Below are 26,588 nucleotides of genomic sequence, written 5' to 3' on the forward strand. Positions count from 1 at the left end.
AAGGACGGCTGGAAAAAAATTACTCTTAAAGAGATTCGGGACTCAATCAGTTCATGGAAGAAACATTTGTGCGTCGTCTACCGAGAAGATGGAGGACCAGTTGATCACCTTTTCAATTAAAACTAGAACATCATTTTGGTAGAACATCATTTTGAATTGTCCGGAACATGCGTTTTTGACTCTATTTTGATTTTGGTCCCATGAACAGAAATCTTAAAGTATGAAATTGAAATTTGGTCTGTATACTTAGGACATAATGGCTTTTGAGTGCGTAAATTTTAAGAATCTGACGTAAGCGGGTTTCGGAGATATTGAGTGTTAAAGTACGGCCCATTTGTTTATGCCCACCCGATATACTTGATGTATGTATGTAAGAGTTAAATTTGGATTACATACAATTTTGACCGATGATCCTGTGATGTGCTAGACAGATTCAGCCAAGTTTGAACATACACCTTGAAATATTATGTTTCGTAAAGACGATTAAAATTTTGGAATTTAGCCCGAAATTGATTGATCGTATTGACCGGCCCCGATAACACAGTTGGTAGAGTGACCGCTTCGGGAGCGGTAGATCCTGGCTCGCGTCACACCTAAGACCTTGAAAGAGGAAATTGTAACTTCCTCGCTTAGCGTTCAGCATGCAGGGGCTAGTGCAATGACTGGTTTACCCGTATCAGCATAAGGGCTCGGGCGGGGCCGCTTACTTGCCTTCGGTAAGGCGTCTCAGTGAAGCGGCACTAGATGAAAGATCGGTGGAAATCCGTCATGCAACAAGGGGGCACATTACATGCACTCTAAGGATTTCTTCGTCGTCATATGAGTGAAAATTTGTTAAGTACGACGTTAAACCTCAAGCACTCACTCACTCAAGTATCGAAGTGAATATTTTCCCAGGCTTTCAGAAATAAAACTTTCAGTTAGGTTAAACATGATATTTTGGGTATTTATCACTAGCGATACATGTCATTCATTCCAATGTGATACTTTTGTATGCTTTCATTTGTCTCCGATTGAATGAATTTCCCATTTAGTAGTGGTTATATTCGTCGGAGTCAGAGAGCTCTAACTGAGACTGTGTAACTCCTGTAACGATGGACGACTAAAGCTCTTCACACACGAAAGCTTAACTCGTAACTCAACTCAACGCAACTGGTCGTACTGAGTTGGCTCCAGTCGTTGATGGGTATACGATTTTAAGACTGACCGCATGGCGAGTGGAGTAGAACTTCAGTGGAGTCGCGGCGTTATATTTCGCACACACCAGCTCTTGGAACCCAAACAACGGTCTAGTGGTGTTGAGTTGAGCTGAGTTTTAAGCACCCGTGTACGCCCGCCTTAACGCCTGACGCTCGAGAATATTTAAGTTATTAGGACTTTCTGCAATCAAAACATTAATCTGTTAATTTAAACAGGGAGTCTGTTGTCTGAGTGATGCTAGAGTGTATTCTGTTATTGCAACCGATTGTTCTGTTAAATACAAGACACACATTCTGCTGGTTCAACACCCAGGAGCCTCCCACCAATGCGGTCGCTGTGAGTTCAAGTGCAGCTCATGCTGGCTGCCTCACCAGCCGTATGTGGGAAGGCCTGACACCAACCTGCTGATGGTCGTGGGCTCTGCCTGCTTTCTTCCCACCATAATGCCGGCCGCCATAGTATACATGAAATATTCTGGAGTACCGCGTAAAACATTAACCATATAAATAAAATAAAATTCTATCAGACTGTAACAGGATGTTATGTTGGATATGACACAGTAGGTCTATTATAATAGATTATTTTTTAGCATCACTAAGACAACAGATTTTCTGTTGAAATTAACAGATTAATTTTGTGAGTGTATATCATATTAAGACCTATAATGGCAGGCGGAGACCAGAGCGAAAACCACTGGGATTAACCAGGTATGGGTACCTGCTAAACACACAGACGGGTACCTGCTAAACACCTTGACTTAAAGCGATATCGGAACCACTGATTTTTAGATTCGAGTCTGCACCCTCCATGGTAAAGGGAAAATGGACTGCAGCGAAACCCAAATCGCTGTTAAACTTAATTCGTTTTTATTATACTTATTATATTTTTACTTATAATATAAGACAGCAGATTGCATTTGGTTTACATTAGACGCGTGTACCTTCATGGCTTGTGAGCTTATTTGTGTAAGTAATTTGGATTGTCATAAGCCCTTCACCTATAAGGTCATGTGTTCAAATCCAGCTCCTGCATGAGGCCTTATGTCAGGAAATCGACCAGATTCTCCGCTAGGTGGGGTGCGTGGCCTCGAGTCCTGACTACTTTTCCTGCACTCAGAAATTTTGGCGCCTTCATGTGGGTCAACTATTTTGATTACGGCGAAAAAGACCACATAAATAAATAAACTAATAAATAAATAAATAAATAACATCATTTATGTTTAGTTAAGTATTCGAGGCTGTCTGAGAAAAGCTATACTCTACACATGCGAAGCATAACATGTCTGATCCTACAACTTGGTCAGGGTCATGGTATCAGTGGTAACGACTATTTCTGATGAGAACAGCAAGTCTGTAATAAGTACGGTAAATTTAGATGTCAAAGTGGATAATGCAGAAAGTAAACGAATACATGTTTTATTTATAAATATAATAATGGGTTGAGCAATAAATATAATAACGGGTTGAGCAATAAATGTTGACTTTCTGTTTCTTGTGTTTTTGGTTAATCTGTCTGTGCTTTTCTGTACGAGTTCTATTATTGGGTTTTTTGTCTCACAAGGTTAGTGATAATTGACCTATATGTGGGCATCGGCGGGCTCGGAAATTTTTATGACTATTCCGAACGTTCTTTCTTATAAAGACCTCAAGACGAAAATGACTGTATTAAAAAATTCAACATAATCCATATTTTAACAAGTCAGATTTATTTCTGTCAATGAAATAAAAAATACAAGAGCATAAGCAAAACTGGTAACCTTGGGGTTTTCTAGGACAGCGACAAAAGCGGTAGGCTGTTTACAGCTTTTTGTTGACTGTACAGTAATATGTTTTTATTACCTTTAACAATGATCAGTAACATGTACACAAGCCTTCGTCTGATTAGTGAAACTCTGGACTAATTAGGCGGTATAAATAACAAGCCTTGATGTATTGACTGGCCGGCACTCATTTCTCTCCTAATTACCAGTAAAGCAGACGTATGATCCGCATTACAACCAATAAAAACGTCTGATATTTGTCACGGCCCTATGAGTAAATCTAAAGATCTTATTGGTTAATCAACCGTGTGATGCTTGTGTTAATGAGCACCATTAGTCGGTTTCCGCTGGATGAGAGCTCCAGCACTGTCATCACCTTCCTTTCAGTTGTCCGTCATTCACTCGTTCAGTCTGTCCCTTTAACAGCAGTTGTGGCTCATGGAATTCGATCTGGGATACACAGATATACTCGAAGCTGAAAGTAGAAATCGATTATTTGTTCAAAGGCAAAGAAACCACTGATGTGAAGCATCCGTTAGTACCGTCGTCTTTTACGAGCTTCAAACTTCGTCGATCAGTCGAATCGTGTGTTCGAATTTACGTCAGTGGATTTGTCAGATAACTGCCGACGAGCGGTGCAAAATTCAGTTTCGTCCACGAGTACAGCTGTACCTGACCGCACTCACACTGGGAAACTGTTCTTGAGTATATGCGCATGATAACAACTTTGCAAGTTGTGATTTTGTTCTCGTTCTTGTTTGAACGAGATACACAAAAATTATTCAATGTTTTCAACCGCAGTGCTTTAGGTCGCCTATTCATCAAGTTACGCGGTCGAAATATGTGACATATTTCATATTATATGGTCTCCTGCAAACTTCATCCCCGAAAAAATCGAGGCCAGGGGATCTTGTAGCTTTCCTATCAAAGCCAAAATTGTACTGTGAAATATAGCTACTTCAAAACAAGCACTTTATAACCACTCGGCCACGACCTAGACCCAGCTCGCCAATTCGAATCTACTGGCTTGTAATAATGTTTTTTTTTTCCATACACTAGAGCTCTGTCATGTAGGCCTCAGGTAAAACATTATCAAATGTAGCGAATAAATACTTACACAAACAAATACGGCGAAAGCGCGCCGCACGCGACGTTTACTTTCGCACGCCAGGAAGGTAGATGATCAAAATCGTCATGGGAGGAGAAGGTTTCAGATTTCTACAGGCTTGAGAACAGCCATATCACCTGTAGCGCCTAATTACCTACGTCATACCCACGGGGGAGGCATTTGGCAAGATAAGCTGATATAGAATCGACAGGTACCCCCCTCTCCCTCTCCCCCATACTTTACCCTCCTGCTGAACTAGGAAGTTGGTGGCGCATTTATTGATAGGAGACAATTGCTGGTAGGAGCGTGCATGAAGACAGTTGTCAAATTTGTGCATCGTCTGCTCACTTTTCCCATGTAATAAATATGTAAAACTTTAAAATAGGTATAACAAAGCATGGATAACAATTCACGATCTTGTCATGGTTTTAGAACTAGGACCCGCAAACATCTGAGTTCTAAAATTTCAACTCTGATGCACATTTATCGACTAAAATGACCAACAAGACGCTTAACGTCTCTCAACCCGTCGTCAACTACCTTCATACCCTAAGCCACGCCTTCTCAAAATGAGTGACGTGTAATCACAGTAAAAACCATAATTCACTGGGACTGAGTGCCAAATGAAGAATCCAAGACAGTTCTGTGTCTTTTTTCGTATTGTTAGCTTGAGTTTGGACATAAGGACGTATTCATAGTTCCGAGCAACTGGGTCCTGGCAATTAGCTGGAGGTGATAAATAACATGGTGCTACATTCGCGATATGCTGATTTTTGCTTGCTAAAGTTTATAGTACTAGAGGATATTGAAACCATTATATCTGAAGGTTGGATACATTCTTTTTACTTTCCTAGAAAGAATTTTTTACATAAAAGCTATATTTTCCATCTTTTTATGCCAAAATCCTCTGTGCCTAACCCTCTCCGGGACCGGTAGATCTAGGATCAATCCTTGATCTAGTCACACCTAAGACTTTAATAGAGGAAGTTTGGCGTTCAGCATGAAGGGGATAGTGCAACGACTGGTTGACCTGTATCAGTATAATGGCTCGGGCGGGGCGGCTTACTTGCCTTCGGTAAGTCGTCTCAGTGAAGCAGCACTAAATAAAAGAGCGGTGGAAATCCGTCCTGCAACAAGGAGGCACATTACACGTACATGCACCCTAATGATTCCTTCGTCGTCATATGACTGAAAAATTGTTGAGTACGACGTTAAACCCCAAGCACTCACTCACTCACTCTGTGCCTAACTGGGGGCCTCCGTGGCTCAGTTGGTTAGCGCGCTAGCGCAGCGTAATGACTGAGGAGTCTCTCACCAATGCGGTCGCTGTGAGTTCAAGTCCAGCTCAAGCTAGCTTCCTCTCCGGCCGTACGTGGGAAGGTTTGCCAGCAACCTGCGGATGGTTGTGGGTTTCCTCCGGGCTCTGCCCGGTTTCCACCCACCATAATGCTGGCCGCTGTCGTATAAGTGAAATATTCTTGAGTTCGACGTAAAACACTAATCAAATAAATAAATAAATCTGTGCCTAACTCACCTAGGTTAAATTCGCTTTGCTTTCACCTCGAGTGGCCTAGTCAAGTGACCAAAGAGTGTGCTGGTGATTGGCTCAGAGCAGCTGTGACATCATTCCAAAACTATGAATTCATTATCTCAGTCCAAGTAGGGCATATCTTGCCACGCAATGGTGAGTCCTCCATGTGGAAGCCGGATTGGCCATTGTTCTGCTGCAATTAGTTTGCCAACAGACTGTCTTCGCAAAGGCAGGAAGGATTCCGCATTGGCAAGACCTATTTGACTTCTCCGTGTCGATCGGATGGTCAGAAGGACCAAGAATTACATTCAACACTAAATTAACCACCGCCAATTGGTCCGCACTGTATTACCGCCCTTGTAGTCACTCGCTTACAGCGTGACAAGGGAGATAATTCAGTGACGATCTATGTACGTCCATGTAACCAGACCAGAATATTTACCTCATCGATCCAGCCCTTAAAAGGCGCCATGTTTTGACCGTATCCCACGTGCAGAGCGCACTGCTTCCGGGCAATCACACCTGTGAAGACGAAAACAGATGCCATCAGTTTACAGAACTTAGTAAAGCGCAGCTAACACCTCACATAATTCCTTTGACAGATGACGTGCACATTATACAGTTTTGATTTTTGTTTTGTTGAGATCGTCGACTGAAGCCGTAATCTTTACCTATTATTGTAAAGATACAAGGCGTATATGAAACATTTTTGTCATGCGTTAATTACTAATTCTACTATTCCCACAAAAATGTCACAGACATAATTGTGGATCTAGGCGTCGAAACAGATCATTCCAAACGTCAATCATATTCGTCGTTCCTGGTCAATAATCGCAAGACCAATTTCCAAAATAAAAGTTTCAGCACGAACCACCAAAGAACTAAGAGCGTAGGCCCCTATATAGAGTAAGAAATTATGTAAAGGGAAAAAGTCAATAGTTTTCAATCTATGCGTCGAAAAACCGTCAACCAATAAGGAAGTTTCGGGTAAATACTCGCAAGGCCAATTCCCAAAACGACGTTTAACACAAACTACCAAAAAACTAAGAAAGTACCTAAAGTACGAAAATAGGACGGAATCAAGCGAAGACTAGCAGTCTTTGTTTTCAATGTTTTCAATGATGTAGGAAAGACGCAGTGTATGTTCTAGGCGGCTGAGGGAAATCAGCATTCAAACCTGACGCCAGAAGTACGCACGGTATATTCTAGGGGTGTAAACTTGATCAATATCCAAATCGTGTACCATGTCAGTTTACGCTGTTGCGCCATGAATTGATTACAACTGTTAATATACACACCATGACGATTTTCAGTATTTAGCTTGATGCACACAGCCTCCTACATTGCACACACAGCCTCCTACATTGCACACACAGACTCCTACATTGCACACACAGCCTCCTACATTGCACACACAGCCTCCTACACTGCACACACAGCCTCCTACATTGCACACACAGACTCCTACATTGCACACACAGCCTCCTACATTGCACACACAGACTCCTACATTGCACACACAGACTCCTACATTGCACACACAGACTCCTACATTACACACACAGCCTCCTACATTGCACACACAGCCTCCTACATTGCACACACAGCCTCCTACATTGCACACACAGCCTCCTACATTGCACACACAGCCTCCTACATTGCACACACAGCCTCCTACAGTGCACACACAGCCTCTTACATTGTACACACAGCCTCCAACATTGCACACATTCAGATCATCAGCATGTATGGAAAAAATTGTGAAGGCCGTGCGCAAGAATTTTCAATCATACAAGAGCTGTGCCCTGACAATTTATTTCCGCACTCAAGAGTGGTTGGGCGCTGATTGGATCATACTGCTAGGCAGACTTAACAGACTGTAGATACACTGTGCACTTATGCGCTGTTTTTTTACACCTAGTTAAAATATGAATTTTTTACTATACCCACACCATGGATATTACCATAGTGACAAAAAGTGACTTCAAATAATTACTGTGTTCTGTATCAAAATGGAGGTCGAGCTGGGTTGAATTCGTAATATGAAGCGATGTTTAAGGTGCGTCAGCTGACAAATCTGCAACAAGGAAAATCATTGTGGTAGCCTACATGTATAGGACACGCCCATAAAAACTATGAGAGCTGACCGATTCGGTTGCGTAATGGTTAGAGCGTACGCTTCAATGTCGGGAGACCCAAAATCAAAACCGGCGTAAAACCCCGAGCATACATGCATACATACATAAATACTATGGGAGTTATCTCCCCTGATTCTTATGATTCAAGCTGTACTTGAAAACTTGAATGGCCTTGAATGGCCTTTGCATTGTTGTAATGTTAAATGTGATGACAACACGATGTCTTGAGTGATTCCTGACCAGGGCCGTCTAATAAATTGAAATTAAGATGACTGTGTGTTTTTGTACCTAATTTTGTGTAAGCCATTGTATTAGGCGCGTGTAATTTGCTACTATTAAAGAATTTAAATGAAAAGTTAGCATAAAACCCTATCTGAGGTAATTTGATAAAGCGCCCAATTTCACTGATTATGAGTGATCGTTTTGTCAATTATCACTCTGTCGTCGCTACTCTGGTTTAGTACTCAGTCCTGTATTTATTTAACTTGAGTGGTGTTTTACGCCGTACCCATTAATATTTCCCAATGTGGCGTTGAGGCGTAATCATTCATTCATTATTATTTCACTTACACGAGCCAGCTTTATGGTCAGAGGAAACCGTGCAGAGATCTGGGGAAACCGGGCAGAGAGCGGGGGAAACCCACGACCATCCGCAAGAAATACGGCTTCTTGTCAGTTTATATCAGTCAGGGTTTTATTCTAGCTGTTCATGTAAATGCACAAATAGTAATAATGTACACGTGCGATAGCAACATGGCTTAAGCAGAAATAGGTAAAAAAATGCGGTGATGCTAATTGCAGTTTATTAGACGCCACTCGTCTAGAATCATTCCAACTGCCGTGTTGTCATCACATTTAACATACAATCACATTTAAACACTACTCACCAGTCATAGCCACGGAGTTAGAGTGAGTGGAAGAGGCACTGGAACACTTGACGTCCAGCGTGCTGCCGTTGTACACATAGGTCACCTCCTTCCACTCATTCCGCTGAAGAATTAAAAACAATAGAAAAACCATAGTCATACGGAAATATATGGTATATATGGGAAACATTAAACTGAACTGTAAGTGATGTTTTTTACTGAAGGGTTTATTTCAGAAGTCAAAAGTTACCACCTTCATTCGACCAGGGCGGCATTATTCCCATAGCGGGGTTGTGAGTTTCCCCCGGGCTCTGCCCGGTTTGCTTCCACCATAATGCTGTCGGATAACCGAAATATTCTTGAGTACGGCGTGAAACACAAATTAAATCAAATAAATAAATAAATAAAATTCTCATAGCGGACCATCCGTTAGCTGATGAGGTTGCTTGTTCGAATCCAGCACAGGCTGGCTTAGCTTTGGTTTTTATCTTCTCAAACCATATGTTTATGGTCAGTCAGTTTATGATTGTATACAGACATTTATTGACTTTTAATCAGATCAAAGTGTAGATCGTACTTCTTTCAGCTTACAAATTCAGAACTATTCAGCACATAGTTTGTTGAACATATAGAGGTTGTTTTACAAAAGGCGTGCATAGATCATTTGACAAAGTGGACATATTTATTGATTTATTTAATTACAGAATATTTCTCTCATTTGACGACAAGCAGGGCTATAGCGATGGAGGGAAGCTGGTCTAATCGACAGTCTCTCCCTATAAATACCCGCAAAATTACCAGACTTAACACTGCACACGAACCAGACAGAACTGGCTTAAAGCCCATTACCTCAGTGGTCAGGGGTCTGTCCTGCGTTTCAAGCCTGCCACTTGATTGGCCTTAGGGCTATCCTGGATTCAAACCTGTGGTGTCATTGATCAGAGGCCTAGATTCAAGCCCGCTACTTCATTGGTCAGAAGGCTATCCTAGATTCAAGCCCGCTACTTCATTGGTCAGAGGGCTATCTTGGATTCAAGCCTGTTACTTCACTGGTCAGAGAGTCTACTGGCTGTGACAAAAACAGCGATTTCCAGTCAACTAAGCCCTCACCAGTCTCCCAACCCACCCCCAAAAACTCCAGTGTTCATGTGCTAAGAGAAAAATCCGACCTACCGCATATGGCACGTTTGTGACGAAGTCACTACCCACATTGACGGCGCCAAACACTTCACTTGTACCTCGGTTGAATCCCACCCTGACTGACGGGTCAATCCCACAGTCACTGTTCGCTACTAATGCCTCGTTCTTCGCAAACTGCCCGGAACTACTGTCCTCCCGGTACCGGATGTAAATCGCCAGCTGATTGGAGAAGTAAGCATTGTCGAAGCGATACAACAACAGCCTGCTCTGCCCGTCAAAGTAGCCGGCGTACCCGTCTATCGTCCCGTTCTCTCGTGCCGCCCGGACGTTCCGGACACCGACCGTAAATTCGTTCCCTGAGCTGTCCCGAATGCCGTCAGCGAAGGTAAGTTTGATTTCTGGTGAACAAACTGAAACAGAAGAAAGGAAGTCTCGGGCATTATTGAGTGGGAGCATTCTGGTTGTACGTTGCCTTCTCTCGTCCTTTATTATTCGGCGAAAACAAAAGCTGAAAAATTCATAACAAATGCCCCCTGGTGTTAGCCTATTGTTTATATTCCTGAATATCCGGTCGTACGTGGGAAGGTCTTCAGCAACCTGCGGATTGTCGTGGGTTTCCCCCAGGATCTGACCGGTTTCCTCCCACCATAATGCTGGCCGCCGTCGTATAAGTGAAATATTCTTGAGTACGGCGTAAAACACCAATCAAATAATTAAATAAATATTCCTGAATATATTGTAAGTATTTCTTATATTCCATGGCTTTGCAATATGCTATAGATGACGATATTGCATCTTTCAGAACTTGGTTTCATATACGTGATATGTATATTAGCAGTCGTAATTGCGTTAACAATGTTAAGGGGAGTAGAACGTCAGATTAAGACATATATCGTACATACAGTTTCATGATCAGTCCTTAACTTACCGTCGGACTTGATACCTGAGGGTATCCTTACCTCTTTCGGCGGCCATATTTCGTGTTTGTGACAGAGATGTCTCACAGCGACACGTGATCAGGGAGAACTCCGTGCCCGGGGCACAGTCACGTGTGAAGCTCTGGAACCCCCAGGTCTCGATGTATCGGGCGGAATTTGTGGGGTCTGGCTCAAATCTGCAGACTAGAAGATGAAACCGCTCCGTTAGCCGTCCTCGTCAAGAATAGCACAGTGTGGACTGGACGCACGGACCAGTAAAGTTCCACCTTTTTGACATTTTTCTAAATATATCACGGTTCAAAGCCTCTGTGAGTGAACTTCGGGACGCTCGATGTTTACTTTAGCAATTTTAGTCAATTTAGGTGAAAGACTATATTTTCCTCCACACGTAAAAGTGACCGTCATCTTGTTATCCTTCTCCATTGTCCTATTCAGTATTATTTCTTTCTACAACATCACGTTCTTACAGAATGGTTTCAGTTTTACAACTCATTCCCGTGCCTGTACTTCCCTCTCGATGGGCTTGCAACATCTCCTCACTGTATCCTCTACACTTTGAAAGAATGACAGAGGCAAGAGTTTCGAACCACTGGCTTGTGTTCGAGTTATGTACATGCAGCAATCCGACGCGCAATTTCTTCCCAGACATGTTCGCTATGGGTCATATTTGGGATACGAACGGCCAGTTAAGATCACTCGTGTTTTTCGCCATCGAATCTATACACGTCAAAACATACATCCGTATAACAAATGTCACTGCTAATGGTCGTTTTGGGTCGATGAAAACAATTTCCAAAATCAACGTATAACAGAAACCACTAAAGAACTAAGAAGTATGAATTTATGACGGAGTCTTGCTAAGAGAAGCAGCCAACACTTTTATGTGATAACGGAAGGACACAAGGAAGTTCTTGGCAGACTGAAAACGGTGCTTGTCATGTTGGGGTGAGTGAGTGAGTGCTTGGAGTTTAACGTCGTACTTTACAATTTTTTCATGAAATAAGGTCGCTGTTCTTGTTGCTAACTGAAGTAGATTAAAAAGTTTCCGCATTTCAACGGTTTGTCAACTATTAGCTGTCGTCGCTGCCCTGGTTTTACTGTTAGTGCAGTAAGTCCTGAATGATTTTGTAGGAATTTGATTCTATAGACGAGTGTTCAGGACGAGCTGACCTTGTTAAGGAATTGTCATCCTATATCGCCGAAATGAAGACAATCAGCCCCTGTGTAGCGTTGTTGAGAAAGTGTGATTATCGTGACAAGATATCCAAAAGTGTTTGGCTAGATCGACTGGAGGGTCATCAACGGTTAAGGCACTTCTTTATGAAATTTAAGGTTTTGCTTCCATGCGGCAGCGAAAGTTTAGCATGGACACCAAACTACGTGACATTACATCACGTGAAATCATTACATCATTTCATCATGAGATCTATATGATTACTGATATGACATTTTCGGACTTGCGTTTCTTTTTATGCTCATCATTTCTTAATTATACAACGTTTACCTGGTGGTAGAGTGGGTGCTGCGGAGGTGGCGTTAACAATGTATCTGTCCTCGAGGCAGACATCCGCACATGTGGGGTCGTTCACACATCCCTCACCGTCCCGGAACCTCTGTCCCATCTCACAACACATCCGGGACATGGTCCGCTGACCACTACACCCCCAGTACGTCCTACAGTTGTCATAGTAAGCATAGCCTGTTGGAAAGCCCCGGAAACCCTGCAGACGACAGGGGTCTGAAAACAGAAATTGTCGTCAAGTATAAGGAATCTTAGATACAACATGAACCACAGGAAAAGCATTTTTTCGCTTATATGGTTGATTTAACGATATCTTTAAAAGAAAAGACAAGCAGTTATATAACTTGAGTCATTCAGGAAGAGGGGTGCAAACAGACCTATACAATCACAGCCATTCTTTTCTGATGTGCTAGGTAACTCAATAAATCCATTTTAATTCAGAATTCTCACGAAACCACGGGATGCGCGATGTTAAAACAACCGGAAACACAATGTCGTGTCACTCGTACCCTGTGCACAATGGCCAAAACATAAAACAGGGATCAGCGCAAACGGCTGCCATCTCGGGTTGTGGAAATAACTCGTGCCTGATTGGTTAAACCTCATCATGGCAACCTCATCGATTTTCTCAGTATTTGTGATTTTGCTTACTTTGAATTGTGATGTGTCTGTTACATAAAATTACAAAATTAAAAGGCTATGCTTTTAAAACTTCACGTGCCGATGCATATATACATTTGGTCTGGTGTTCTGTTTTCAGTTAAGAATTTTTCACTTAAATGATGGCGCTGGAATTCATGGAAGGAATTTCAGACCCCTGTTGGCCATTATACGCAGGGACAAATTTCCACTAGTCTCTCATCTTGAAGAAATTCTACCCGGCCAGTCACACTAATTAGGATTAGTACTGATTACCCTGCGGACAATTGACGTAGAGGGGCAGACGACAGGTCAGGGCATCTTGATCCCAGAACGTTCCACCGGAACAGGTACGGTAGTTGGGCACGGCCACCCCAAACGGGAACAGGCACTGGACGTACATGGAACAGTCCGTGGGGTGATTGTTGTAGCCAATACCGTTGGCTATCCTGCAGCCGTCACATGGGTCGTAGCCCGGCGGGAGCTTGGGGGTGGGGATGGCTGGTGCTGGGGCAGGAGTGGGCGGAGGAGGAGGAGGAGGAGGACGGGTTCTGGGACGACGTGTCGTTGGTGGTGGTGGTGGTGGCCACGTTGTTGTGGTCGAAGGCCGGGTCGTCGTGGGAGGATGCGTTGTTGTTGTTGGTGCTGGAGTTGTTGTTGGCGGTGGGGTTGTCGTTGTTGGTGGCGGTGGGGTTGTAGTTGTTGTAGGCTGTCTACGAATTACTTCTATCCTAATCTCTGTAAAGGCGATTATATTACAAAAACAATTATGAATGGACTTAACTAACACACATCAACTTAAAGCCAGAACGTATTATTCTGCTTACTTGAGTGGCAGCTAAAGCAGGTCCAAGTCGACGCTTTTGAAAGCATAGAAAACAAATCAACCGTTGTTGCTTATGTGTATATACAAAGTGTATTCTTGTGGGTGCAAGCTGTAGCGTAATTGTAGAAGAAACAAAATACCCTTATAAAAAACCGACACTTGCATAGATGATAGCTCACTCAAGGACCAATTCCACAAAGCCATTGCTGATTTGAACCAGTATTTAAATTACGACTTTAAAGTTTATTTTTTGAGCTCTGAAAATTGAATTTTATACCACCTAATGAATGTTATCTTAAGATAAATGGGTCAAAAATCCCAACGTTCAGTATCTGAGTATTAATCATTTTGGCCAGGTTTTAAATTCTGACCCAAGTGAGAAACGTCTTTATGGACATTTGACTGAAGACAAAGTGCGTGCACGAAACCTTCAATGTGAAGCTATTGTGCTAGGAGGATGTTATTTGCCACTATTCAATCATTTACATGAAAAACTAGAATAAAATCCTAATTGAGGTAAATTGACAAGAGGCCTGAATTCACCTGTTACGAGTAACCAGTTGCCAGCTATCACACTGTGGTCGCTACTCTGGTTTTACTCTCTATTCTGTAGGTATTTTATACTTGTATACTATATATAAGTATACTTATACTTATATGCTTATGTGATAGGTGTTTAACACCTTGCTCAAACTTTTTGACTTTCGCTCCGACGATTAAACTTTTTTAAGGATTGTGGAAACCGATGAGATCGGAATTAACCATCGACCATTGTCAAGTACCAGATAGTCTTCCGGACACAGCTAGGTGAGCCAGCGAGAGCTGGATGTGAAACAGTATGGCAAGATGCGTTTGGTTAAACTTAAAAAGAACACATTTATACAATCTATATCGTATATGCAAGAGCTAGACTTAAGGTTAAATAAACTATCTTAATAGTTTTTTCGGTTTTGCAATTGTTAAACATCGTAGCTCCCTTAGGCCGCCATTTTAAACATATTGCATACGTCATCGTGCTTAGTTCCAGACATATTTTGGCAGCTTACAGCCCTAGTTCTCCTTTTTAGAGTTGCCTTTCACAGACATTAAATTCCACGATTACCATAATTATCAAGAGGAAAAAGGAAGGCTTTTCACTGGACGAGCCTAAAATATGGTTGGGCTTTCAATGTGCCTCGAATCGGTTGCTTAAAAAAAATCGTACAAAACAAAAAAAGAAGAAAAGCTCAAGGGCTCTTTCTTTTAAGGTAACGTATAGGTTTTATACATGTGTTTTCTCTTTTGTTTTACACGATTACCAAAGTTATTTATCTGGGGAAGTAGAACTGCAACTTTTACTAATGCGTATTCAAATTCTGGGTAAAATCTCAAACATGATCTTCAGTATCTCATCTTAGTGAGCAGAATTATTAGTCCTCTTGTGGTGGGTAACAAAATTTAGGATATATCTTACCCTCGCAAAATCTCTGAGACAAGAAGCTGGATATATCTCTAAGAGCGAAAAAATCCAGAGCTTCAAAAGCCAGGTCCGGCCTAGAGGCGAGTCGACGAATCTCGCCTTTGTCCTCAAAATCATTTCCGACGCCGACAACCAGCATTAATGTACCCTCTTCCTTAGCCAGCTGAGCTTGGCGCTCTGCCTCCACCATGTCCCGTGAATTCCCGTCCACGATGAGAATACCGATTCGCTGAACGCCTTGACGACCCTGAGTGTTGAACAGATGACGCATGCGGTATAAGCCCTTGGAAGTACCAGTTCCTGTCCTCGAAGCCTTCAATTTGCGGATGCGGGACGTCAGTTCAAATGGTGTGAGGTGAGGCTTGATGGGAATGGTGTCATCCACGGCGCTAGCGAAGACGACGCAGCCTACCGTGACCCCCGTGATGGGGTCAATCGGATAACTGGACAGCATGGTGATGACAGATTCCTTGAACACCACCCATTCTCTGTTGATCACGCTGTCCGAGCCGTCCAGGACGAACACGATGTCAGCTTTGAGTGGACATTCTGCAAGCGAGAGGGAATATTAAAAACCAGCTCATGTGAAGTTCATGCTTCTCGGAAAAGATCAGAAGATTGTGATTTTTTCTTGTGAGAGAGCAAGAATTCAGAAAGACAGAAATGTTTCATTGGTGTTTCGGGATTGTTTTCCTTGTGTAAAGACTTTAGAAGCTCATTGTTCTCTCACAAACAACGTGAAGTAAAGTCGTACACTAAAAAAATGAATCTGTTAATTTTAAAAGAACATCTGTTGCCTGAGTGATGCTAAAATGAATTCTATTATTGCAACAGATTGTTCTGCTAAATATAACACACAAACTCTATTAATTCAACATAAAGATTCTATTAGACCAGAGCGAGCCATGATATCTGAGAGTGAAGTGTTCCTAAAACCAGTATTTCAACAAATATTAGACTAACAAGATGTTATGTTGAATATGACAGGATATTCTGTGATAATAGCGGAATACATTCTAGCATTACTCAGACAACAGACTTTCTGTTATACCTAACAGACTAATTTTTTGAGTGTATCCGATTCAGCGAGAACGAGTGTTGTGCCGTCAGGAATAAAAAAGTTACCGAGTTAGCACAGATTCTTTGGATTTAAGAGCAAACAATATAAACGATGTCAAACATAACAATTTTTGTATATTTTCCAAACCAAAAGCAGTACATCGCGCATGGTATATTTTGTTGGAAGGTGTTAACACTAACTCATGTTAGAAAAGTGCAACAACAAATGTCTGATTGTTCCTCTAGGTGCTGTCGCTCAACCGTTTCTAGACAACACCTCGCTGTTATATTCGCAAGAGTAGTCTCCCTTTATATGAGCAACGCAACTTACGGTATAAGCCTTGGGCCGCTGGTATGCTTTGAGGTGCTTGTAAGCTTTGGGTCTCTTGAAAGCCTCCAGTCGCTTGTAAGCTTTGGGTCTCTTGAAAGCCTCCAGTCGCTTGAAAGCCTCCAGTCGCTCGAAAGCCAAGAAACAAAACAATGAATAGGGCAAGCTTCATGGTGGCGTCTGGAAAACATAAACGACACTCATTTTTATTTTAAAATATTTCACAAAGTGACAAATATACCTGTACCATGTATATGTAGAGGTAGTTATTGTATCTTATGTTGATATACTCTTTAGGCAGTAAGAGCAATGGTCGAAGGTTCTGCAGTACATTGTACCCTTTTGCTTTAACACGGGTATGGGTTTTATAGACGCCTCCGTGGCCTATAGGCGGTTAGCGTGAGAGCGCGGCGCAATGACTCAGGAACCTTCCACCAATGCAGTCGTTGAGGGTTCGTGTTCAGCTCATACTGGTTTCCTCTTCGGTTATGCGTGGGAAGGTCTGCCAGCAACCTGCATATGGCCGTGCCCGGTTTCATTGCTGAGCGCCTTCATGAAGGTGAAGTATTCTTGAGAACAGCATTACGACTAATCAAACAAATAAATAAATAAATTCTACAATTACAGAAGAGCAAATCTAAGCATCAAGTCGAAGGAATGTTCCAATTCGACAGTCACAGGACCCTGGCATTTCCAAAACAACCTAAAATACCAGTGTCCATAGGAACATATTAGATATAATTACGTAAATATTAATATAATTACGTAAAGAGAGAAGTCAGTCAGGGAAGACTGTCGACATTCTAGGTATGACATCCAATTCAAATTTCAAACTCGCAGTCTGTAAACAATTTTCTAATGGAATACAAATATAGGTATCTCAATCGAGCTTTTGATAGCAGTTGTTTATAAAATCGGTATGTTGGCATAGCGAATATAAATGCTTATACAGCCCCTTATAGCTCTGCATGGGTTAAGTCGAATTACAGCCATGACAATTATGACATAGATCGCCAGGGTCTGTTAAGATTTGCCAACAACTGTGTATATTAATTCTAGAAGTTCCGGAAAATGTACGGTGAATTAAGTTTTTGAATCAAAGTCCTACGTATTTGTTTCCATTTTCCCCCATTTTTTTCCATTTGACCCTATCCATTCCCTTTATTTCTTGTTTCTTCTGTCTTTTGAAACTGTCAACCTCAATATGAGGACCGTTCTGTAATAACCAATAACCTTCAGATAAAATTAACGACACACGAACACGACGCTAGCTGTCTCAGCTTGGAGATTTATCATGGAGATAATACCTATAAACTCTCCCATTAACATATTGCTCATTTCTAGCTATGCTATTAGGGATGGAATACACAAAACATGAAATAAATACCTACTAGAGTTAAAAATTTGAAACTGAGAAAGATTTTAATTTGAGGTGCAGAAACCAGCAAAACTCTGAATTAAGTTTTATATAACAAAGTATTGATTACTAAAACCGGTAATGTGATGTGAGATTTAAATACATCGTAATGTACTGTATTGTATTTATTTATTTGATTGGTGTTATACTTCATTTAAACGGTGAGGAAACGGTGAACAGCCACGGGGTAAACCACGAACATGCGCTTGTTGTTGCCAGACCTTCCCACGTGCCGCCAGAGAGGAAGCCAGCACGGGCTGCACTTGAACTCACAGCGACAGCATCAGTGAGAGGCTCCTAGGTCATTCTTCCGCGTTAGCACGCTAACCAACTCGGCCCACGGCGCCCCCCCCCCCCCCCCCCCCCCCATCATATTGAATTATTCCTGTGTAGCATTTCGGGGTTTTTGGGTTTGAGATCTGAATTTCGTGTTTAGGAATTCAAAGAAGTTCTATCGAGCATCACTGAAAACTTATCAATGCTTGTATTTTTACAAGTAATCAGTCTTATTTCATACGTACTTTTTTATTTGTTTACATATTTATCATTTATTTTGGTATTTTGGAGTTGTTAATGGATATATCCCGTCGCCTTTGTCATTCTCGAGCGTGCCTTCCCGTTGACGTGTGGTGTTGAATGTTGAATTTGACAAATAAAGTCTGCAGAAGACCTGGCAGTGGCGGCCAGCAGGTTAAAGCCTCCATCTCAGAACCAGCGACTAGGGTTCATATCCTAGTCGGGCCACAGTTCATTTCTATTTAATTTTCAATCTAGACGATCTTCATTGGAGAATCGGTCGAGTACTAAACAATCTAGTGTAACTATAAAGGACAACAGAAAAGACCGCCATCTTCATGGTATCTACGCCGCAGCGATTAAGTGAAGAAGACAGGTCTGCCACAAGGATACTGCGTCGTGTTTTGACCGAAACAATGTTGAAAGAGTTGAAAAAAAAGGCCGGATCAGACAGGCAGAAACTGCCTAAACACACGTTCAAATATTGCGATTTGTAAATTTCGATAAATCATGCAGCGTGACCAAGACATGAAATAAAGTCTCTCCATTTTCATTCGAGTGCGATAAATGGCACCTGGTGAACCTGATTAAAGAAGGTCCTTTGTACATTAAATACAAGTTCGGCATCGCGACCTTTGCTGAAATTTTTTCACGAGGGCAATTATATTAACAGTGCATGCGAACCACACACAGCTGACGAGGAAATTTTCTTCTAGTTTTATTTCTATTTTCAAACAAGCAAAAACTGTATATGACATTTGTTGATAATGAATCATATGCCTTTTTAATCTGAACAAAAGCCACGTAAAAGTTTTCAAATTAAATGTTCAACGTTGCATTTCAAGCAACATTCCTTTGCTGATGCTGACGTATTTCTGTGAAATGTGGACAGATATATGACTCAGATTTAACAGCATGTCTTTTTACCCGTCAAAAATATTGACGTGTATGGTTGACTGACGCCTGTCACATATGTCAATCAACTTCAACCAACGCAATCAAATTTCAACCAACCGGAATCCGTCGAAAAGACTAGCTCGGACAATTTATCACGGCGTTGGCCGCTTCCGGGCACCTGCGACACGTTAATGGATTGTCTTCTATATATAGCTATACATCTCAAGATGACTGCAGGACCTATTCTAAAGCCATTCATCACGTCTGCTTTAAATGGGATTGGTAACGTTTTATTGTAATTAAAACATGTTTAATGAAATTTTTGGAATATCACTGGCTTTCGCCGCGTACCACGACTGATATAGGCCTACGTCTATTCTGAAGAGTTTGGCGTTAAGGCATAACGCCGCCCGTGATGCAAATAGCATGGCTGAACTAACATGCTGTCTCAAGGACGTGCTATAAAACTGCGTACAATCACGGTAATACTTGTTGTATTGGCGCGTTAGGCCTGTGCGCCGTCCTGAATGACGTGCTAATCTTGCACTAAAAAAATACGGACCTTTTTGTAGTATTATGAATTCTATATGCTTGTTCTAAAAATCATTTAATTTATTTATTTATTTGATTTTATCTGATTGGTGTTTTACGCCAGACACAGGAATATTCCGCTGATATTTTTTCACTTATACAAATAATCTTGCCATTCAAGCAACCTGCGGATGGTCGTGGGTTTCCCCGGGCTCTGTCCGCTTTCCTATTTCCTATTTTTCACAAAATCAGTTTTAGGATGATTATGTTTTATTTTATGTGTTAATACGCTTCCAAATGTTTTTTTTTTTTTTTGGAAGACGGTTTAAGTCTGCGGTTTGCGGTCTGCGGTCTGCAATCTTAAAATCATTTTCGTGATTTTAAATGTGTAAAGATTACGTATTTTAGAAGTGATTGGGAAAGGCAATGGAACATTTCTAGCACCACTGCTCAACAACAACAGTCTGAACCGGTAAGGGAAATCTATAAAACCAATCAGCTGTTCAATTTTAAGCAAGCTTTCCTTTTCGTTTTTCTAGCCTCTTTTCACACTCAGCGTACGGCCTATTTATTTTTCGAGGCCAATTGTTAAGCAATTTGCAGAGTTATGTCCCTTGTCACAGTCTCGTGCGGTACGCAGCTTCTAGCAGGTCCGGGTTATGCCGTCTTCACATTTTCATAATCATATTTAATTAACCTCAAGGATCTCCATGAAATCTTAAAAGGTAACTTACAAATAAAATTAGCATTTTAAGAAAATGAAACCTGAATATTGTCTTCCATTCAATTTTACCTATAGCTGTATGGGTATCATTATAAATAATTGTTTGTCCTCAAGAAGGGAAGTGAAGTGAGAGTTTGCTAATACGTGAGTTGCGGGTTGGAACAGCAGTCCTGTTATGTCGTGTAACTTATTTACATTATTTACCCATCACCTGTCTCCCACTGTCCCGGATGCATAAATGACACCTAGAGTATTTCTTGTAGGCGCTTCCCGTTCCGCTCCTCAATTCTCTGCATCATTCGTCTATACTCGAAACTACTTTTTCTGAAACTTTTGTCAAACGCCCATGTTTTCGTAAATGTGATTAAAAGTAATTGTCTAAAATATCTGACACGTCACATGATACAATATGACTTTTTCAACCTTTGTCGATAAAAGAGTCTGAACTCGAAACTCTCCATTTAACATTATGCTTTATTTCACATATAGTGTTCCTCTAGCAGAGTATACTTTCTTTCATCAATAGCCTGAGTAAAAAAAATATGTCCTTTCCCAGCGGATGAATACACGTGGAGGCGGCTTACTGCTTTGCGTAACAGTGTACGTAACAAATATATCTACAAACAATGAGAAAGGAAAGCTAAAGACGATTTTAACTAGAACAATATTACGAGAAAAACCTGCTAAACGACATTTTGACGTTCGTAAACAGGTACAATAATACAAAATAAAAAGCGAAAAGGTCGTGATTTTATGACGTTACAAGTACATGAAACGGAGAAAAGACGTAGGCCTACATTATAGCAAGGTTAGGATGACCTAAATACAAGATATACAACAACACATGAACTTACCCTCAGAGATGAAATGTATCAATGTATACAATGCATTAATATTTGAGATTTTTGTGCAGCAGTGAAGTGTTAATTTTTTAATGTAATAAAACAAGTAAAACTTTGTTTAACATAAAATACAGTCACTGAAGAACATGTGTGTGAAAAATTGTAGTGATGCGATTTATGCTTTTTGTTTTATAAAAAGACAAAAGTAGGGTCAATAGCAGATTGCACAAACGGTAACACGAGCGCGGTCGAACGAACGTTAGATTGCGCAGGCAGTAACACGAGCGTTTAGCGACCGTAGGGACCGTTTGATAGAATCACAGAGTCAGGAAATAAATTCTGTAAAAGATATTTATTTATTTATTTGATAGATGTTTTTAAGTCGTACTCAAGAAAAATTTACCTACAGTCCAACGACGCTGACCAGCGTTATGGTGGGAGGAAACCGGACAAAAGCTTAGGGGATAGAAGGAACTGATAACAAATACATGTAAAATATGTCACTTTTATGCCAGATCTGTGTATATATACTTAAAATAGCCACTTAATAGTCCCTGTCCATCAGCTCACTAGCCTCACGTGTTTAAAGAAGGCCATTTTTTCTTTTCTTTTTTCTTCCCTTCATCTGTGTGTCATTCTTTACGGGCGTTGCTGTTTTAATCTTACATACCGCTACTTCATCAGAAACTACAATTATTAGTTGTTTGTTTAATAAGGTATGAGGGAGTGTGCTGATTATATTCTCTCCCCGCGGCCCACAGGGTGCGCGACATTTCAAAATTTGAGCTCTCCCTGAGGCGAGTACACCGGGGACGACATATAATAGGAGGTTTCACGCTTTGCTAATTACAAACAAATATAACCGATTTGCTTCGCTGAATTTCGCGTGTCTTGGCGAGGTCAAGGGGGAGTCCGTAGGAGCCCACAGGTTAGCCGCGTCGCGGGCCAAAAAAGCCTTCATGCGCCTCCGACATTAATATAATGAGGGACATAAGGCATTTAACCAGGGGCTAATTGTATGACGTCACAAGAAGGACCTGAAATGAGTTAGTTCGAACGCCTCGTGGTGATTAAGCTCTCCGTTCGCATCATTTACGCATTACGATGGATTTACATAATTGTGCCTTGGCTTGATATACAAATGCATGTAGGTAGAACAATATTAATATCTGAACAAATAAACGAGATTAATTAAAAAGATAATTTAAAACTAGTGCATATTACATTTTCACACACACAATTAAACTTAACGGTTAATATTTTTACTAATTGGAGTTGGGCTGAACCGTCTGATGATGGTTTTTATACTTCGTTGATTTTAGTCATGGAAATCTGTCCATTTTCCCACGACTAGGCTTTTAGATTTATGTTAGGTTATCTCTATGCTGATTAACAATAAACCAAATCTATGTCATCTGTTTTCTATATGTACATCGAGCATTTGAAGAAGAGCATTATTATTTTTATTAGTGGGATAAGAAAAAAATAAACGATCTGTATCAAAGGACATCTTATAGATGAGCCCACGTTGATTATTTCATTTAAATTCCTAAATGTAGAGAAGGGAAGTTCTGTAAACTACGAGCAAACGATGATCGCGGTGATAACACGTGAGATGAATTAATTTCATTTGTGAACATAAGCCAGTGGAGCGGCTGCACCGTTAGATTAACAGGTGATCAAATCTCTCTCATCAAGTTCTGCAACTCAAGTGATATCTGTGTTTAAGTGTGTTATACAAAATCATTTTCTATAGCACTCTTTGGTCTATGGGCAGCTAAAGTATTCTTTTCACCGGTGAGGTTGCCGGTTCGAGTCCAGCTCTCGCTGGTTTGGTTGCGGCATTATGGCAGAAAGTTTGTTAGGAACCTGGTGGAGGGCGGTGGTTTACTTCAGGCACTTGGCTTCCACCCATATACCTGACCACTGCCATATAAAGGATTCAGTAGCATGGGTGTAAGCAACAATCAAAAAAACACACCGAAAAAATATATATCTGCAACTGGGGCCATTTTTACAAACTTTGTAAATCAGTTATTTGTATCTGACGTCACCTTATGGCACTATAACCTAGACAAAACAAAAAAGTTACGAGAAATGTGACTTACGAAGTTTAGTGAAAGTGACTCCTGTCTCAGACTATATAAGGACAAGCGTTTGATTCCAGCTAAGGCAATATACCTAGCCAGGTGCAGTAATACTCCTGGCGCTGTTGATTTCCCTCCCGACATACACTTGCCTGCCATATAAGAAATCATGATTCAAGTTCAAATCAGATGGTTTTAAATTTGAATAGTCAATTTAAATATGACCATGTTAAGGAAAAAAACGCATCACTTTTTTCCACTCCATTGTAAATTTTTTCTTCTTTTCTAAAGTGGCGTAATAAAATATGTGGTGGTGTTTATGAACCCGTGTTGCACCAATAACAGGGCAAGACAAACGATTGATGCCTCGTTCTCAGACCGGAAGTGGAACGCAATGATCAGGAATAATCCATAGATGTATTAAGTTGACCTTGACCACGCACACAAGTTGATCTTGACTACACAAGTGCTTATCATGAGTAATCAGAACCTGTGAGACGACGTGTAATAAAGAATTTCGGCTGATTTATTCGGTGATTAATGGAATATGTACAAAGGAACGAACATCAACAAGTTCGGAGCGGCGCATTTATATGAACTCAATTTCAACCTTTTCTTAGTAATCGTTCTTTTGTAAAATATGGCACAAGTGTCAAGAATGGTCTGAATTCAGAAAATAATGAGATCTTTTGCTCAGCAAAAATATCTCAAGAGTATTCCCAAGTTGTCCCTTCGGATTAACCAAGTGGTATGATGAGTTTAAAAAAACACGCATGCAGATTGTTCAAACAGCCACAGTTGCTTAATTGGTGTATGTTACAGGCCGTGGGTGTATAATATATCATCCTGTCAGAGAGAAAAGCATTTCCCATGCCGACGAGGCGGTGTAAATCTCCATGACGTGATATGGTGATGTGTGGACGTCGCATGTGGTGGCCGTGTCTGCCAATGATGCCGCAGAGCGAGTGTTGGGTGACAACCTAGCTACCCAGACATACCGGTTTTCACCCAAAAATAGACACACACACACATATATATATATATATATATATATATATATATATATATATATATATATATATATATATATATTAAATGTTTGTTAATTAAGAGTAATAAACTATGTGGGAGTATAATTTCTTCATTTAATCCCAGGTCAGTATATTGCGGTTTATACTGTCGTGAATTTTCCATCGCACGTCATCGGAACATCTGATGAATGCTTTTATAACCGTTTTTATTGAAATTTTATACATGTCACATGAAACTTGTACGTTTGTATCCACTTTGCATGCTACAAGTGTAGCTTGTACCGTCAGACAGCAAAACCATGTTATGTAGGCCTACGTTATTGTTTTTAATTGTTTTTTTATTGTTTCGTTATCTAGAAGGTTTGTTGTTTTACATTTTGTTTGGAACATGTACGGGTGACACTCCCCCCCCCCTGCCCCCATCCCTCCATAACGCTTGTGACATTTATCTATTATTGTTTTTATTTATAGGGTATTGCCACACTGTTATAAAAAGTCTATCGCTTATGACATGAATAACAAGTTTTTGCTAAGGTAACATTACCTCCCCTTTCCATGCATTACTACACGGTGCGGTGCGGTGAAATGTAACGATAGCATGTTATAAGGATAGCTGGGCTTCGTCCATTACGTCTATCCAAACGCAGAGACCGGTTTACTAGTTTAATTCTTTGCTCATTTAGTGCTGCCTCAAGGGAACGCCATGGTGAACCTACCAGACATAATGCCAATAACACAAACATGACACTCCACCCAGTCACACTATGGACTGGTGACATCAGGCATGGCGCCCAGCCCAGTCACAGTAGATCGACACCAGACATGAAGCCCCGCCCAGTCACTTTATGCTGACACCAGTCATGAAGCCCCACCCAGTCACAAAATGCTGACAACAGACATGACGCCTCAACCAATCATAGTAGGCTGACACCAGACATGACGTCCCACTCAGTCACAGAATGCTGACACCAGACATGAAGCACCACCTAGTCACAGAATGATGACACCAGACATGACGCCCCGCCCAGTCACAGTGTGCTGACACTAGTCAAGACGCCCTGCCAAGTCACAGTATGCTGACACCAGTCATGAAGCCCCACTCAGTCACAGTATGCTGACACCAGTGGTGAAGCCCCACTCAGTCACAGTTTGCTGACACCAGTCGTGAAGCCCCACTTAGTCACAGTATGCTGACACCAGACACCGCCCAGACACAGAATGCTAACAGCAGACAAGACGCTTCACCCAATCACAGTATGCTGACACCAGATATGACACCCCACCCAGTCACAGTATGCTGGCACCAGGCATGAAACATCACCCAATCACAGTATGGTGACACCAGGTATGAAGGCCTAACCAATCATAGTTTGCTGACAAGAGACATGACGCTCCACCCAGTCATTATGCTGACACCAGACATGACGCCCCACCCGGCGACATAATGCTGACATGAGACATAATGCCCCGCCCAGTCATAGAATGGTGACACCAGAAATGAAACACCACCCAGTCATAGTAGGCTGACACCAGACATGAATCCCCACCCAGTCATAGTATGCTAACACTAAACATGAAACAAACCCAGTCACTTTATGCTGACACCAGACATGAAGCCCAACCGAGTCACAATGTGGTTACACCAGACATAACACCACGTCCAGTCACAGTGTACTGAAAGAAGACATGACAGCCCATCCAGTCATAGTGTGGTGACACCAAACATGACGCCCCACCCAGTCACAGTGTGGAGACACCAGAAATGACACCCCATCCAGTCACAGCGTGGTGACACTAGACCTGATACCCCGTCCAAGTGAAAAAAAGATAACTTTCATCAACAAAAGATAAAAAGTCTCTACCTTCTCAATTCTGCTAATCGCCTATCCCGGAAGGTAAAGATTGTCCAAAAAAAAGTTCCGGACATGATCCGACTTTAGCTTGATGTTGACAAACATTAGATGAACTAAAATGTTATTTAAATAAATTAACGTCCTAATTTTAAACATCACCCTACACATCAATATACA

The sequence above is a fragment of the Liolophura sinensis genome, chromosome 10 (assembly GCF_032854445.1).
Source record: "Liolophura sinensis isolate JHLJ2023 chromosome 10, CUHK_Ljap_v2, whole genome shotgun sequence".
Classification (NCBI taxonomy): Eukaryota; Metazoa; Mollusca; class Polyplacophora; order Chitonida; family Chitonidae; genus Liolophura; species Liolophura sinensis.